At 44.3% G+C, this 14,997-nt stretch overlaps 9 pseudogenes; all 9 read right to left on the minus strand.

Moving 5' to 3' along the window:
• Positions 1-11,971: 11,971 nt before the first annotated feature.
• On the minus strand, positions 11,972-12,090 carry LOC143999421 (5S ribosomal RNA; annotated as a pseudogene).
• A 100-nt stretch (positions 12,091-12,190) lies between these two features.
• Positions 12,191-12,309, minus strand: LOC143999328 (5S ribosomal RNA; annotated as a pseudogene).
• Positions 12,310-12,409: 100 nt separating this feature from the next.
• LOC143998979 (5S ribosomal RNA) lies at positions 12,410-12,528 on the minus strand (annotated as a pseudogene).
• A 322-nt stretch (positions 12,529-12,850) lies between these two features.
• Positions 12,851-12,969, minus strand: LOC143998849 (5S ribosomal RNA; annotated as a pseudogene).
• Positions 12,970-13,068: 99 nt separating this feature from the next.
• LOC143999438 (5S ribosomal RNA) lies at positions 13,069-13,187 on the minus strand (annotated as a pseudogene).
• A 942-nt stretch (positions 13,188-14,129) lies between these two features.
• Positions 14,130-14,248, minus strand: LOC143998527 (5S ribosomal RNA; annotated as a pseudogene).
• Positions 14,249-14,382: 134 nt separating this feature from the next.
• LOC143998561 (5S ribosomal RNA) lies at positions 14,383-14,501 on the minus strand (annotated as a pseudogene).
• Positions 14,502-14,600: 99 nt separating this feature from the next.
• Positions 14,601-14,719, minus strand: LOC143999123 (5S ribosomal RNA; annotated as a pseudogene).
• A 103-nt stretch (positions 14,720-14,822) lies between these two features.
• On the minus strand, positions 14,823-14,941 carry LOC143998699 (5S ribosomal RNA; annotated as a pseudogene).
• Between the last annotated feature and the right edge of the window lie 56 nt (positions 14,942-14,997).

A 14,997-nucleotide genomic window follows, 5' to 3' on the forward strand; every position in this document is an offset into this window, starting at 1 on the left:
CTAGTGTATAACAGAGTGTATATAGAAGACAGGCCAGGGTTTAAAGATGACAGAGTAATGTATACAGAAACAGAAAACATGCTCGTGTATATAGAGAGGCTAGTGAATTTAGAGGGTAGGCTAAGTGATAACAATAGACAATCTTGGATATACAGACACAAATTAATCATTTCATCTAGTTCGCATCTCTAATGGAGTTTGTCTCATTGCCATGTTATGCCTTTTCATTCTTATGCTAAATATAGACTACACGATTTTAATCACCCACATCAAGCATGCAATAAAACTATCATACATCAAAATAAACCATGTACTGCCAAAACAATAACGGCCAATAACTTAAAAAATTACTTATCAGTCAATGACTTAACAAAATAAACTTTGCACTCTTTTGCTCTATTTTGCATATTTGTAATTCTCCACATCAACTGTCACTTTTGATATCACCACTGACGACACACCATCCTGACTTATTTGTGCTTTATTTATTATTAGAAATAGAGAGTACTATCTCATAACCAGTTAAATCTATTCACTTCGATGAGGTCTACCGCTAATTGTACGGTAATGCAAAATGTTCACAAAACCATCCATTTGCTACCAGACATGCTGCACATATTATGAGTAATGTAACTATCGCTCGCTAACGATGTAAAAAGTTTTATTGCTTTTCTGACATTAACCGAGTATCTCTGACATTAACTGAGTATCTCTCTGCACTAGGATCATTGCACAGTTAAAACACAGTGACAAAACATTTCTTTTTACCGCAGCAAAATGTGAGAAAAGCAGTGTAAGCCGTCTTTCTGCCATATGCTTCAGGAAATTAATGTACCGCTTTTAAATCCATATCAATTCCACATCCTAATGTAATCTGTCTAAAATTTTAACATTTACTGATAGCAATTACTGATATTACATTATGATTATACCAGTGGAAATGGACCGCGTAATGGAATTGTCAAATTAATCATAATCTCAGAGTTAACTTAGCTGATAAATTTACGATTTACTCAACGATTTACTCAACGATTTAAACTTAGATTTTTTCAGGCTAAGTCAATTTAATCTTAAATAATTTATACTATATTCTACTGTACTCCTAAATAATGTACTGTTTTTCTGTATTTTAGCCGTGCTCATATTTCGTGTTATGTTGCTATTCCGACAATCGGCCTTAATGAGGATATTACTTTGCAACAATCTCTTGATCCCTTTTGTGTATTCACTTTATCTGTATTTATATTTACTGCCTCAATATACTTATTATTATTATATTATAGAGATTACTATCTCTAAATCATTGTAAACGTAACCATAGATATAATGTCTACAGCTAATTTTACGTTAAAGCAAAATTCACACAAAACCATCTTTTTAAAACCTTTTAAAGCCGGCACATTAAGAATAATGCAACCATCTCTCTACCTCTATGCAATAGGATTCTCTTTCTGACTCTATTTTGTATATTACTTCAACTGTCACACTGATAACCATTTGTAACACATAACACTGGCAACACATTTTTTAAAAGCAGCAAAATGCGAGAAAGTGGTTGCAGTAGCAAAGGATAGCAATAAAGTTTGATTACATTAATAACACATAATGCAACTATTTTACATTCACATCAAGCATACATCCTATTGTAAACTGTCTATCACTATTAATTTTCAGGGTTACTGATACATTATGCGGATAACCAGTGGAAACGGAGAAAAGTCAGTGTAAGCCGCCTTCGTGCGTAACAAAATTAATGGCACGATTTACACGTTGGAATTTACAAGCTACGTTAATTTACTCTTAAATAATGTATACCCTTTAGCTGCTTAGCTCACACTTTGCTGTATGTAGCCGCGTTAACTGTATTAATGGTTTCATGTAAGTAACCAATGGGGATTGACATTTCATGTCTATCTCACATCTCTAATGCAATTTGTCTCTTTAAAATTTCATACTTTTCCGGTTATTATACTTTCTCATCCTTAAAGACAAGTTGCTGATATTTTATGATTACAGCAATCATCTCATCTAATTGCTAGTCCGATATTCTAACTTGGTATTACTTTGCAAGGCTCTATTGAACAATGTAAAGGTAAGCTAGATATTTTGTGTATTTCCACTTAAACTCGACCTGTTTATACTGTCTCAATATTATCCTTTCTAATTTTGCTAAATTAGATTATAGGGTTTGCTATGTCTAAATCCACCTTTATTACGTATACTGCTACTTTTAGGATAATACAAAACCATCTTTTGCTTCTTTACACGCTTCACATATTAAGAGTAATGCAATGCTACCGATGTGAACAGTTCAATTGCTCTTCTTACATTTAGCTGGTATCTCTCTGCTATAGGAAACTGAATTTGTATTACAACGATAACTCATCTAATATCAGTCCACTCAGTGCTACCGGGATAACTTTTTCATTTAGAGTAATGAAATGATTTCTCAGTCATTTTGAAGCTACTGCAAAAAACGCTTCCGATCTCTTTTCAACTGCAATACTTAAGCTCTGCAATATAAAGGAATATTTAGCTGCTTAGCTCAAACTTTGCTGTACGTAGCCGTGTTAACTTTATTAATGGTTACCAATGGGGATTGACATTTCATCTCTAATTCACATTCACATTTCTAATGCAGTTTGTCTTTTTGCCATGTCATCCTCTGCCAGTTATTTTCCTTTCTTATCCTTATGCTATATTTGGGGTATATTTACTACATTATTAAAGACACGTAATGAACCCGATTGATAAAAACCTACACACGTCGTTGCTGTCATTTCCTGTATTTCCACTTAAACTCGACTTGTATATACTGTCTCAATATTAATCTGTGTTATTTTGCTATATTTATTATTAGAATAACCAGATTACGATCTCTATATCCTGGTAAACCAACTCACACAAAACCATCTCATTTCTACCTTACACGCAGCAATAAATATTAAGATATTAACATTTAACCGGTATCTCTCTGCAATAGTAAACGGAATGGGTAGATCACTCATCTAATATCAGTCTTCTCAGTGCTACCGGAACAACTTTTACATTTAGAGTAATGCAACGATTTCTCAGTTTTATGAAGCTACTGCAACTAACGCTTTGGATTTCTTTCCTGTTAAATTACGCTCTGCAATATTAAGCCATGTAAATTGTCCTATTGGTCTACTAATAATGCTATGTATAATAATACAAATCTTTCAAAAGCAATATCGTCTCACTACAATACTTACACTCTGCATAATAAATATGATTAATGCGACTAATGCTAATAATAAAGTCGTCTAAAACTCGGCTATAGGTAGAGAATAAAACTATCTTACATCAAAATAAACCATGTACTGCCAAACCAATAACGGCCAATTACTTAACGTCTATCAGTCAATGACTTAACAAAATAAACTTAGCACTCTTTTGTTCTATTTTTTATATATGTAGTTCTCTACATTAACTGTCACATTGATATCACCACTGACAACACACTACTGACCTTTTAACAGCACCAAATATGAAAAAAGCACTGTAACTCTTTACATGATTTAGATGTAGTTGCATTAGCAAAAAATAAAGTCATGTCTTCTGTACACGCTAGCCTTTCTGTATACATTAATCTTTCTGTGTACACCAGTCCCTCTATATAGACTAGCCTCTCTGTCTTCTGTATACACGTGCCCGTAACCTATATACACTAGCCTGCCTTCTTTTTACAATAGTCTCGGTGTCCAAGCCTCTCTGCATACACTAGCCTCACTGAATTCCCCAGACTCTCTTCTGTATACACAAGCCTATCTGTAAACAATAGCTTGTCATCTGTACACACTAGCCTCTCTGTATACACTAGCCATTCTTCTGTATACACCAGGCTCAGGGGAATAACATTAGCCTATCTGTATTACCTTGTTTTACTTTTCTGATTTCTGTTTCTTTTCTAGGGTCTACCTCGCCGTATACCCAAGCCAATCTTATTACCCCAGCCTCATTCCAATTATAATAGCCTCACTGTATACCCCAGGCAGTCTTGTGTTGGGTTTTTTCAGTCTGCTCAGCCATCTTCTTGTAGGGTTCTTCGGGTCAGCCCTTGCTCCCTTTTCCCCACGTATCCTCTCATTCACAAGAAGTTCATTCTCATGTCTGGGTTACCTTGGGCATCAGGCTCATCCTATCCTTCACGGGACATTCATTTGGGTTTGCGTAGCTTGCAGGCTCTTAAGGGGTTCCTTCTCATCTTCAGGTCAAGAGTCGGTGGGTTCTACTCTCACAGCGGTAACTTACAGTTGGCATTTGGGCATATGTCATTTTATGGATGGGATCTTTACCTTTCCTTTTCCACCTATACTTGTGTCTTTTTGCCCTCTTTTCAAGCATACTGACCATCCAGGCCATGGCACACCTCAGGCCTTGGTTCTTAACCACTACAATACAGGGCACTTTCGCCCCCTTCTTTCCCAGCCCAATTTTCAGCTTTCATCGCTCTAGCGCTTTCAGTGACAATTGCGCGGTCATGCTACACTGTACCCAAATGAAATTTTTATCATTTTGTTCGCACAAATAGAGATTTATTTTGGTGGTTTTTATTCACGACTCCGTTTTTTATTTTTTGCGATATAAGCGCAAAAAAGCGGAAATTTGGAAAAAAAACAATATTTTCTTTTTTCTATTTTAAAAGAAATCCAATAAAATCAAATTTTGTCATAAATTTAAGCCAAAATGTATTCTGCTACATGTTTTTGGTAAAAAAAAATCTGTTAAGTGTATAATAATTGGTTTGTGTGATCACGGACATATGTACGCAAATGATCATGTACATATGTGTGCAGGTGATCACGTACATATGTGTGCACATAATCATTGGGACAAGTGATTTTAGTGGGACATATGTGGGGGACATGTTTTTATTATTAGGGACATGTGTTTTTATTTTTTGGGGACATGTGTGTTATGGGGACATATGTGGGGACTGTGTTTACACTGTGTGGTGTGTTGTGTGTTTACACTAGACTGAAGATCAGTGAGTAAAAAGCTGTAAAAAACAGCTCATACTCACTGATCATCAGCCGGCTGCAGCAATCTACTCTCCTCTCCTCAGCGATGACTTCTGTGTGAGGAGAGGAGGAGCCGATTGCCTAGCAACCGGCTGTTTGTTTACATCACATGACGGCCGTGATTGGACACGGCCGTCATGTGATCAGGAGGGCCAATCACAGAGCCCTGATTGACATTCCTGAACGTCCTATCAGAAGTAGACGGCTCCCACCCGGCCGTATATGTGCATTGGCCGGGTGGGAAGTGGTTAAGTAATATCGCATTTCCCACTTGAAGACTCCGATTACAAGTGCGAAGGCTGGCCGCAGGCCAGCCCGTATTTGTGGGAGGAGTCTGAGGGACTATTAAACCCTCCTCCTCTGTCAGGGTCAGGGTTGGTGTTTTCTAGGGAGAGAGACCGAGTTACACAGACTTGCTAGTGTATACAGACGGAATAGTGTATACAGAAGACCAGCTAGTTTATACAGAGAGGCTAATGTGTACAAAAGACAGGCTAGATTATACAGAAGAACGTACTGGATATGCAGAGATGGAGGCGAGGTTATACTGAGGGAGAGGCTGTTTTACACAAAGAGGCTAGTGTGTGCAGACTTGCTAAAGTATACGGACAGACTAGTGTATACAGAGAGGCTATTTTAAACAGAGAGACTAGGGAAAACAGAGAGGCTAGTGTACAGAGACAAGCTGACAGTGAGGCCGGGGTATAATGAGAAGCTAAGTTATACAGTAGACAGGCTAGTTTATATAAAAGACAAAATTGGGTAAACAGAATACAGGCTGGGGTATAATGAGAGGCAAGATTATACATAGAGGCTAGGGTATAAAGATGTATACAGAAAGGCGGGGTATACCGAGAGACTATGTGTATAAAAGACAAGCTAGGGACGGACTAGTGTATACAGAAGACCGGCTAGTTGATACAGAGAGGCTAATGTGTACAAAAGACTGGCTAATGTATACAGATAGGCTAGATTATACAGAAGAACATCCTGGGTATGCAGAGAGCTCAGCTTCAAGGGATGGCCAACGTGAGTAATATGAGTGAGACTCCTCACCCCCCCCCCCCCACCTACCAGATCTGACTTTCATCCCCTTGCCCTCTCTGCCCCGGTCATCTGGTGGCAGTTTTATGCACTCCCTGGCCCCCACCCATTCATAATCCTTACCGACCTTTCCTTCCGCTGCTCACAGGAACATACTGGATGACTTGTCTAATTAACCAACTTGTACAAGACACCGCTATCCTCCTGTCTGACACCGGTCCCCATTGGAGGCGTTACCCCTCACTGTTTGGGTGGTCCCTGCCTCCCCCTGGATGCTCCACATATACCCCGACGACATTGTCGGAGGGGCACCACTTGACAGGTGGCATCTCCCATTGGAGGAAGGGATGATGGCCCCAACCCCTTGGCAGCAGGTTCTTTCATGTACAGACCAGGGCGGCTCATCTTCCCTTCTGGAGTCTTGACCTTAGAGGGGGGAGTTGCACTTTGGGGGGTCTGAGTGATACCTAGTGCGCTGTACTGGAAGGGCTTGACATTCCCGCATATGTGTCCCCTCTCCCTGGTTGCGCCCCTCGTCCCCCCCTCTGGCCCCCACCTACTCTTTGCCGAGATTGCCTTCTGCAGCTTTCGGGGACACCCTGGATGACTTATTTATTGAGCCTATTGGTGCGAGACACTGCTTCCCTCCAGTTTGACTCTGGACCCCCCTGGAGGATTTACCCCTTACTGTTTTGGCGGTCCCAGCCTCCCTCTGGATGCTCTACACAGCCCCCGATGGTGATGCAGGAGAGACACTAATTGGCGGGCCCCAGAACTGCTGCTCGGGTGAAGTCTCCCGTTGGATGGAGGGATGGTGGCCCCAGCCCCTTGCCTGCCGGATTCTCCATGCACCGACCAGGGCTGCTCCTCTTTCATCTTCATGTGGTGACCATGGAGGGGAGGAGTTGAAACTTATGGGGTCCGGGTGGTTGCTGGTGTGAGCACGCTAAAGGACTTGACCTTTCCGCATGTTTGTCCCCTCTCCTTTGCTGCCCCTCCTTCCCTCCCCCCTTCCCTCCCTTACCTCCTTCCCTTCCCTCCCCCCTTCCCTCCCCCCTTTCACTCCCCCTTTCCCCCCTTACCCCCCTCTTTTCCCCCCTTCCCTCCCCCTTTTCCCCCGGGGCGTGGATGGAGGAGAGGGGGTAAGAAGAGGACAATCTGCCAAAGAGAGAAATACATTTGTTCGGGGGCTGCATGTACTTTTGGGGTATGGGACGGGGGGTGGTGGATCCCATTCTGTGATGCCTTTTCTGTTGTGACGGGCTCCCTCGTGCATGCCTACATTTAGGGCGAGCTGAGGAGACCCCTCAGTGCTGACAGTTCTATGCTCTACCTCTGTTTTAATTATACTATTGTTTTTTGGTTCTATGATGTTACTGATTGTCTTTTATTTGCATACCGGTATCAGACGTGACATTTACCACTGCCGGGACTGGGGGGACTGGGATCCGGGGGCTCCCTCTCCGACCTGTCTACCCACCAACCCAAGTAGGACGGCGCTTTAAACCCAGTGTACATCTGGTAAACGCTATAGCATAATTGTGCTGTTTTAGTATACAATTCCTGTACTGTTGAGTGCGGACAACCCTTAATTTCCCTCTCCCCCTGGGGTTGAGGTGCCCGGCCTCTTTTTCCCCTTACCTTTCCTTCCATTTGCCCTTCCTTTTTCCCCCTTAGTTCCCTCCATCCATTACCTACCCAATACCTACCTTGGTTCAACTTTCTTTGCTTTTCTCGGACGTCCCCCTTCCCCTCCCCGAGGAGCGATGGCAGACTCAGTCAAGGTCACCTCTCTAAACGTTAAGGGACTGAACTCCTCTGAAAAACGGTGGATCCTCCTGTGAGAACTGAAGACTTCCTGTACTGATGTGGCCTTTATACAAGAAACACATTTTAAAAATACTAGCCTCCCCTTTCTACGGTCAAGATCCTTCGCTAAGGTCTACCACTCTACTAACCCCTCCTCTAAGACCAAGGGAATCTCCATTCTGATCTCTAGCAGGCTCCCCTCGGTTCTCCAGGATTCTCTGGTGGACCCTGGGGGCCGATATCTTTTTCTTAGGGGCCACATTGGAGAGCTCCTTTTTACATTTGCCACTGTGTACGCTCCCAATGATCACCAAGACACATTCCTCAGAACTACCCTGCACAGATGATGTGACTTTCGGGAGGGCCAGTTGATATTAGGTGGGGACTTTAATGTCCCCTTTCGCCATCGGTTGACACTTCTGCCTCTTGCTCCTCGCTCCTCATTTACTCTAGAAAGCGGATTACTAAGTGCTTACTGAATGACCAATTAGTTGATATCTGGTGTCTGCAACACTCCGGGGAAAGGGACTACTCTTTTTGCTCTTCCCCTCACAAATCATACTTGAGGATAGACTTCTTCTTGATTCCACATGACCAACTGCACTTGGTGAGCTCTTCCTCCATCGGCCATATTACTTGGTCTGACCACGCTCCTGTAGCCCTTACCTACACCCTCTCTAGGAACCCCTCACCTAGGACTCTATTCTGGCACCTTAATGAGAGCCTCCTCCAGATACCGGAAGTTTTAGCAGATGTGACCAGGGAATTGGACCTTTATTTCCAAGAAAACTAAATGCAGGACTGCGACCCGGGGATAATTTGGGAGGCTCACAAGTCAGTACTCCGCAGGGTACTTATCAGGCACGGGGCACGCATCAAACGAACACGGAAGGAACAAATTGCTAATCTGTTTTGTGAACTTGCCTCTGTGGAAGCGAAACATAAACATGCCCCCTCACGGACCTTAGAGATTGAATTGGGGACACTCCGTACCCAGATTACTGACCTACTCCATTATAAAGCGAAAGCAGTACTCCAGTTTTGTCGTAAACTGATGTAGGAATCAGGGGACAAATGCAGAAAAATCTTTGCCAGGTCAGTAAAGGAGTGGAAATCTGCCTCTTACATACAACAGTTGATAGATGAGAATGGCCAGAGGGGCTCTACCCCAACCCAAATAGCCAAAGTCTTTGAAAAATGCTACTCTGATCTCTACAACCTGCCCGATTCAGGGTCCGGACAGGACAATATAGACAGATATGTAACCGGTTCTGGTCTACCAACCCGATCACACTGGAAGAAGTCCAGATGGCCGTGGGACCTCCGAAGGTGGGTAAGGCTCCGGGCCCTGACGGATATACCGCACAATACTATAAGACCTTCCTCCCTATTCTCGGCCCGCGCTTGGTGAATTTATTGAATACTCTGAGCTTGAATGGGGATTTTCCTGAGCATACCCTTAGAGCCCACATCTCGTTGATACCTAAGGAGGGCAAAGACCCGGGCCTATGTGGGAGCTACAGACCCATTTCCCTCCTAAATTCGGTCCTAAAACGATTCTCTAAAATCCTCGCCACGTGATTGGCACAGCACTTGCAGTCCCTTATACATATTGACCAGTTAGGTTTTATTCCCACCAGGGAAGATAGGGACAACACCATTAAGGTGCTTACCCTGGTCCATAAAGCAAAGTCATCTGGGACCCCTTGTCTTTTCGTGAGTACTGATGCCGAGAAGGCTTTTGATCGGGTCAAATGGACATTCATGTTCTCGGTCCTTCGCCATATAGGTCTGAGTGAACGGATGTTGGCATGGATAAGTAAGATATACTCACGCCCTTCAGCTCAACTCAAAGCGAATGGGGTGCTCTCATCTCCCCTTGACATCGGGAATGGGACCAGACAGGGTTGCCCCCTGTCGCCCCAGTTATTCGCACTGTCATTGGAACCCTTTCTCTCCACAATTCGACAAAACTCAGACATAACGCGACTCCAAATCGGTACTATTGAAATCTGCCTACGTAGATGACATGCTGTTCTCGTTGACGAATCCCAGAGTTTCCTTGCCAAATCTCCTTCGGGAATTCCAGATATACGGGATACTTCTTGAAATCAGAGGCCATGGGGGTCGAAGTCCGCCCGCAAACGTTACTAGACTTGTAGTCCAATTTTCGATTTAAATGGACCCATACAGCCCTTAAGTACTTAGGTACTTACATTCCACAGGACAACGCGCGTACGTTTATGTTGAACTTCCCCCCACCCCTTGTCACTAAGATCCGCAGTTTGCTTCACGGGTGGCATTCTGGCCTCCATTCCTGGTTCAGGAGATGCAATCTCATTAAAATGAACATACTCCCTAAATTTACCTATCTTTTCCAAGCTCTCCCGATCCAGATTCCAGTCCCGTTTTTTAAGCAAGCTCAATCCCTGCTCACTCAATTTAACTGGGCCCACAAAAATCCCAGACTTAAGTGGTCACAGCTGACATTGTCTAAACAACAGGGAGGGTTGGTTCTCCCTGACTTGCGATGCTACTACCTGGCCTCCCATCTGGGGCGTGTATTGGACTGGAATGGAAACAAACTTTCTAAGCTCTGGGTGCTACTAGGACAATCTCACTCCCAAATTCCGCTAAGAAGCACCATGTGGTGCTATAAGGATTTACCCACAGAATTGACGTCACATCCCACTATAGGGGCTTCATTGAAAGTCAGTCACCTGATCGCTACCCAAAACACACTCACGTCTTTGACTTCCCCCCTATTCCCTATACGTGGCCATCCGAACTTGGAACCGGGGACCCACTTAGAATTTCCAACCTAGACCATGCGTCTAAATTCGTCATTGATGGAAAATGACCTTCTTTCTCAACCCTAACAGATCCGACAGGGCTTTTTCAAATGCCTTTTTGGAGAGCGGCGCAACAACATCATTTTTTCCATTCCATCCCCAATACTCAAACTTTCGCATGCCCTCAGACCGAGTTTGAGACTCTATGCAGGAGCGAAGGCCCTTTGGTCCACATTCTCTCTCAAACAGATCACCCACACTTAACCTGCCTGTCCAACTGGGAAAAGGACCTTAATTGCTCGTTTTCCCCAGCACAGAGACAACGCATTATCACTTTGGCTCTCAAAACCTCGCTGTGCACGAAGATACAGGAGACAAATTTTAAACTTCTCACCAGGTGGTATTTGACACCATCAAAGCTGCATAAATAATTCCCCTCTTCCTCGAACATATGCTGGAGGTGTGGAGAAGAAGAGGGCACGTTGATCCACATTTTTTGGTCCTGCCCCAGCTTGGTGGACTTCTGGACAGAGATCCGATGCATAACACAAAAATTCACAGACTTCTCCATCCCGGAAGAGGCTGCATTTTTTCTCTTGCACCATTGACAGATTCCCATTAAGAAGTACAAAAAAATAAATTTTACGGCATGTGATAAATGCGGCGAAATCCTGCATCCCTCTCTATTGGAAAAAATGTTCCCCCCCTTTCATTACTCACTGGCTTAGGAAAATAGAGGACATTAAAAAAAATGGAGGACTTGATCCTCACATCACAAGGTAAACAAGAACTTTTTAAACAAACCTGGGACATCTGGAATACCTTTATATTCTCGCTGGAAGGATGTCGCCTGCTATCACCTTAATGCTCTGAGCTTTCCTTGACTGGCCCCTTGGACAGTGGCTGCCATTGTGTCTCGTCCCCTCTTCTCCTTTCCTGATCTTTCACCCCTTCTCTTTTCTTCCTTCCTCCCCTATCTCTCACCCCCTCCACCCACTCTCTCTTTTGGAAAAAGTGGAAAATTGGGAATGACGGCCCCACCCCCCCCCTCTGGATGGATTATGCCGGAGGGACCTGGGGTTTGTGTGACCCTGGATCTTGGTACAGTACTTTATCCGTGCTTTGAATCATTATGATTGATGGAAGGCAGACTCACAGTTGCGAATATACCTGTATCAAGTATTGTTCAGCTGCTTTTTGCTCTGTATTTCTCTGTTGCATTATGTACTCGGGGGACCGTCTTCCCCTGTTTGTAGAAAAAATTATATTTGAAAAAAAAAAAGAAGCCTACGACACCTGGTATTCCCAGGCGGTCTCCCATCCAGGCATTAACCAGGCCCGACCCTGCTTAGCCTCCAAGATCAGACGAGATGGAACAGATTCAGGGGGATGTGGCCGTAGCCAATAACTTCAGGCACTCTCAACTCTCTTGACAAACGCCAAGATGGTCACCTTGGGAAAGAAACAAAAAAAAAACAAGTCAACACCAACAACATAAAAAGAAGTCTACAGCACCTAGTATTCCCAGGTGGTCTCTCATCCAGGTATTAACAAGGCCCGACCCTGTTTAGTCTCTGAGATCAGACGAGATCTGGTGCTTTCAGGGTTATGTGGCCATAGGCAAGCTCTTCAGGCACTCTCAACCCTCTTGACAAACACCAAGATGGTCACCTTGGTAAACAAACAAAACAAAAACAAGTCAACGCCAACAACATAAAAAGAAGCCTACAGCACCTAGTATTCCCAGGTTGTCTCCAATCCAGGTACTAGCAAGGCCCAACCCTGTTTAGCCTCTGAGATCAGAGGAGATCGGGCGCTTTCAGGGTTATGTGCCCATATGCAATCTCTTTGGGCACTCTCAACCCTCTTGACAAATGCCAAGATAGTCAACTTGAGATACAAGCGAAAAAAGACAGGTCAATGTCAACAACATAAAAAGAAGAATACGGCACCTAGTATTCCAACGCCATCTCCCATCCAGGTACTAACTAGGCCCAACCCTTCTTAGCCTCAGAGATAAGAAGAGCTAGGGCTTTTTCAGGGTGATGCAGCTGTAAGCGATCTCTTTGGGCACCTCTCAACCCTCTTGACAAATGCCAAGATGGTCACCTTGGGAAACAAGCGGAAAAAAACAAACGAATCAACGCCAACAACATAAAAAGAAGCCTACAATAACTGGTATTCCCAGGTGGTCTCCCATCCAGGTACTAACCAGGCCTGACTATTCTTAGCCTCCAAGATCAGACAAGATTGGGTGCTTTCAGAGTGATGTGGCCATAGGCAATCTCTTCAGGCACCCTCAACCCTCTTGACAAACACCAAGATGGTGACCTTGGGAAACAAGCTAAAAAAAACAGGTCAACGCCAACAACATAAAAAGAAGCCTACGACACCTGGTATTCCCAGGCGGTCTCCCATCCACGTACTAACAAGGCCTGACTCTTCTTAGCCTCCAACATCAAATGAGATCGGGTGCTTTCAGGGTGATGTGCCCGTAGGCAATCCCTTCAGGCACTTTCAACCCTCTTGACAAACGCCAAGATGGTCACCTTGGGAATCAAGCAACAACTTAAAAAAAAAGCCTATGGCATTGAGAAATCCCAGGCGGTCTCCCATCCAGGTACTAACCAGGTCCCAACCCTGCTTAGCCTCTGAGATCAAATGAGATTGGGCTCTTTCAGGGTGATGCAGCCATAGTAGATTTTTTTCAGGCACGCTCAACCCTCTTGACAAATGCCAAGATGGTCACCTTGGGAAGCAAACAAAAAATCAAGTCAACGCCAACAACATAAAAAGAAGCCTACAGCACCTAGTATTCCCAGGCGGTCTCCCATCCAGGTATTAACAAGGCACGACCCTTTCTAGCCTCTGAGATCAGAGGAGATTGGGTGCTTTCAGGGTGATGTGCCCATAGGCAATCTCTTTGGGCACTCTCATCCCTCTTGAAAAATGCCAAGATAGTCACCCTGGGAAACAAGCGAAAAAAAACAGGTCAACGCCAACAACATGAAAAGAAGAATACGGCACCTGGTATTCCAAGGCCGTCTCCCATTCAAGTACTAACTAGGCCCAACCCTTCTTAGCCTCCGAGATCAGAAGAGATAGGGTGCTTTCAGGGTGATGCTGCTGTAAGCGATCTCTTTAAGCACTCTCTACCCTCTTGACAAATGCCAAGATGATCACTTTGGGAAACAAGCGAAAAAAAACAGGTCAACACCAACAACATAAAAAGAAGCCTGCGGCATCTGGAAAACCCAGGCGGTCTCCCATCCAGGTACAAACCAGGCCCAACCCTGCTTAGCCTCTGAGACCAGACGAGATTGGGTGCTTTAAGGGTGTTGCGGCCGTAGGCAATTTCTTTGTGCACTCTCAACCCTCTTGACAAATGGCAAGATGGTCACCTTGGGAAAAAACACAGGTCAACGCCGACAACATAATGAGAAGCGTACGGCACCTGGTATTCCCAGGCTGTCTCCCGTCCAGGTACTAACCAGGCCCATCGCTGCTTAGCCTCCAAGATCAGATGAGATTGGGCTCTCTCAGGGTGATTTGGCCGTAGGCACTCTCTTTGGGCACTCTGAAGCCTCTTGACAAAGGCCAAGATGCTCACCTTGGGAAAAAAGCTAAAAAAAACAGGTCAAAGCCAACAACATAAAAAGAAGTCTACGGCATCCAGACACTAACCAGGCCAGATCCTTCTATGGCACCTGGTCTTCCCAGGCAGTCTCCCATCCAGGTACTAACCAGGCCTGACACTGCTTAGCCTCTGAAATCAGACGAGATCAGGTGCTTTCAGGGTGATGTGGCCGTAAGCATTCTCTTCAAGACACGCCCAACCCTCTTGACAAACGCCAAGATGGTCGCCTTCAGAAACAAGCGAAAAAAACAGGTCAAAGCCAACAACATAAAAAGAAGCCTATGGCACCTGGTATTCCCAGGCGGTCTCCCATCCAGCTACTAACCAGGCCTGACACTGTTTAGCCTCCGAGATCAGACGAGATTGGACGCTTTCAGGGTGATGGGGCCGTAGGTGATCTCTTCGGGCACTCTCAACCCTCTTGACAAATGCCAAGATGGTCACCTTGGGAAACAAGTGAAAAAAAAAAAACAGGTCAAGGTCAATAACATAAAAAGAAGCCTACGGCACCTGTTATTCCCAGACGTTCTCCTATCCTGGTATTAACCAGGCCCAACACTGCTTAGCCTCCGAGATCAGACAAGATCGGGTGTTTTCAGGGTGATGGGGCCGTAGGTGATCTCTTTAGGCACTCTCGACCCTCTTTTTAAAAGCCAAGATGGTCACCTTGGGA

The sequence above is a fragment of the Lithobates pipiens genome, unplaced genomic scaffold (assembly GCF_037356315.1).
Source record: "Lithobates pipiens isolate NorthernLeopardFrog02 unplaced genomic scaffold, aLitPip1_a1.2 Scaffold_19, whole genome shotgun sequence".
NCBI lineage: Eukaryota > Metazoa > Chordata > Amphibia > Anura > Ranidae > Lithobates > Lithobates pipiens.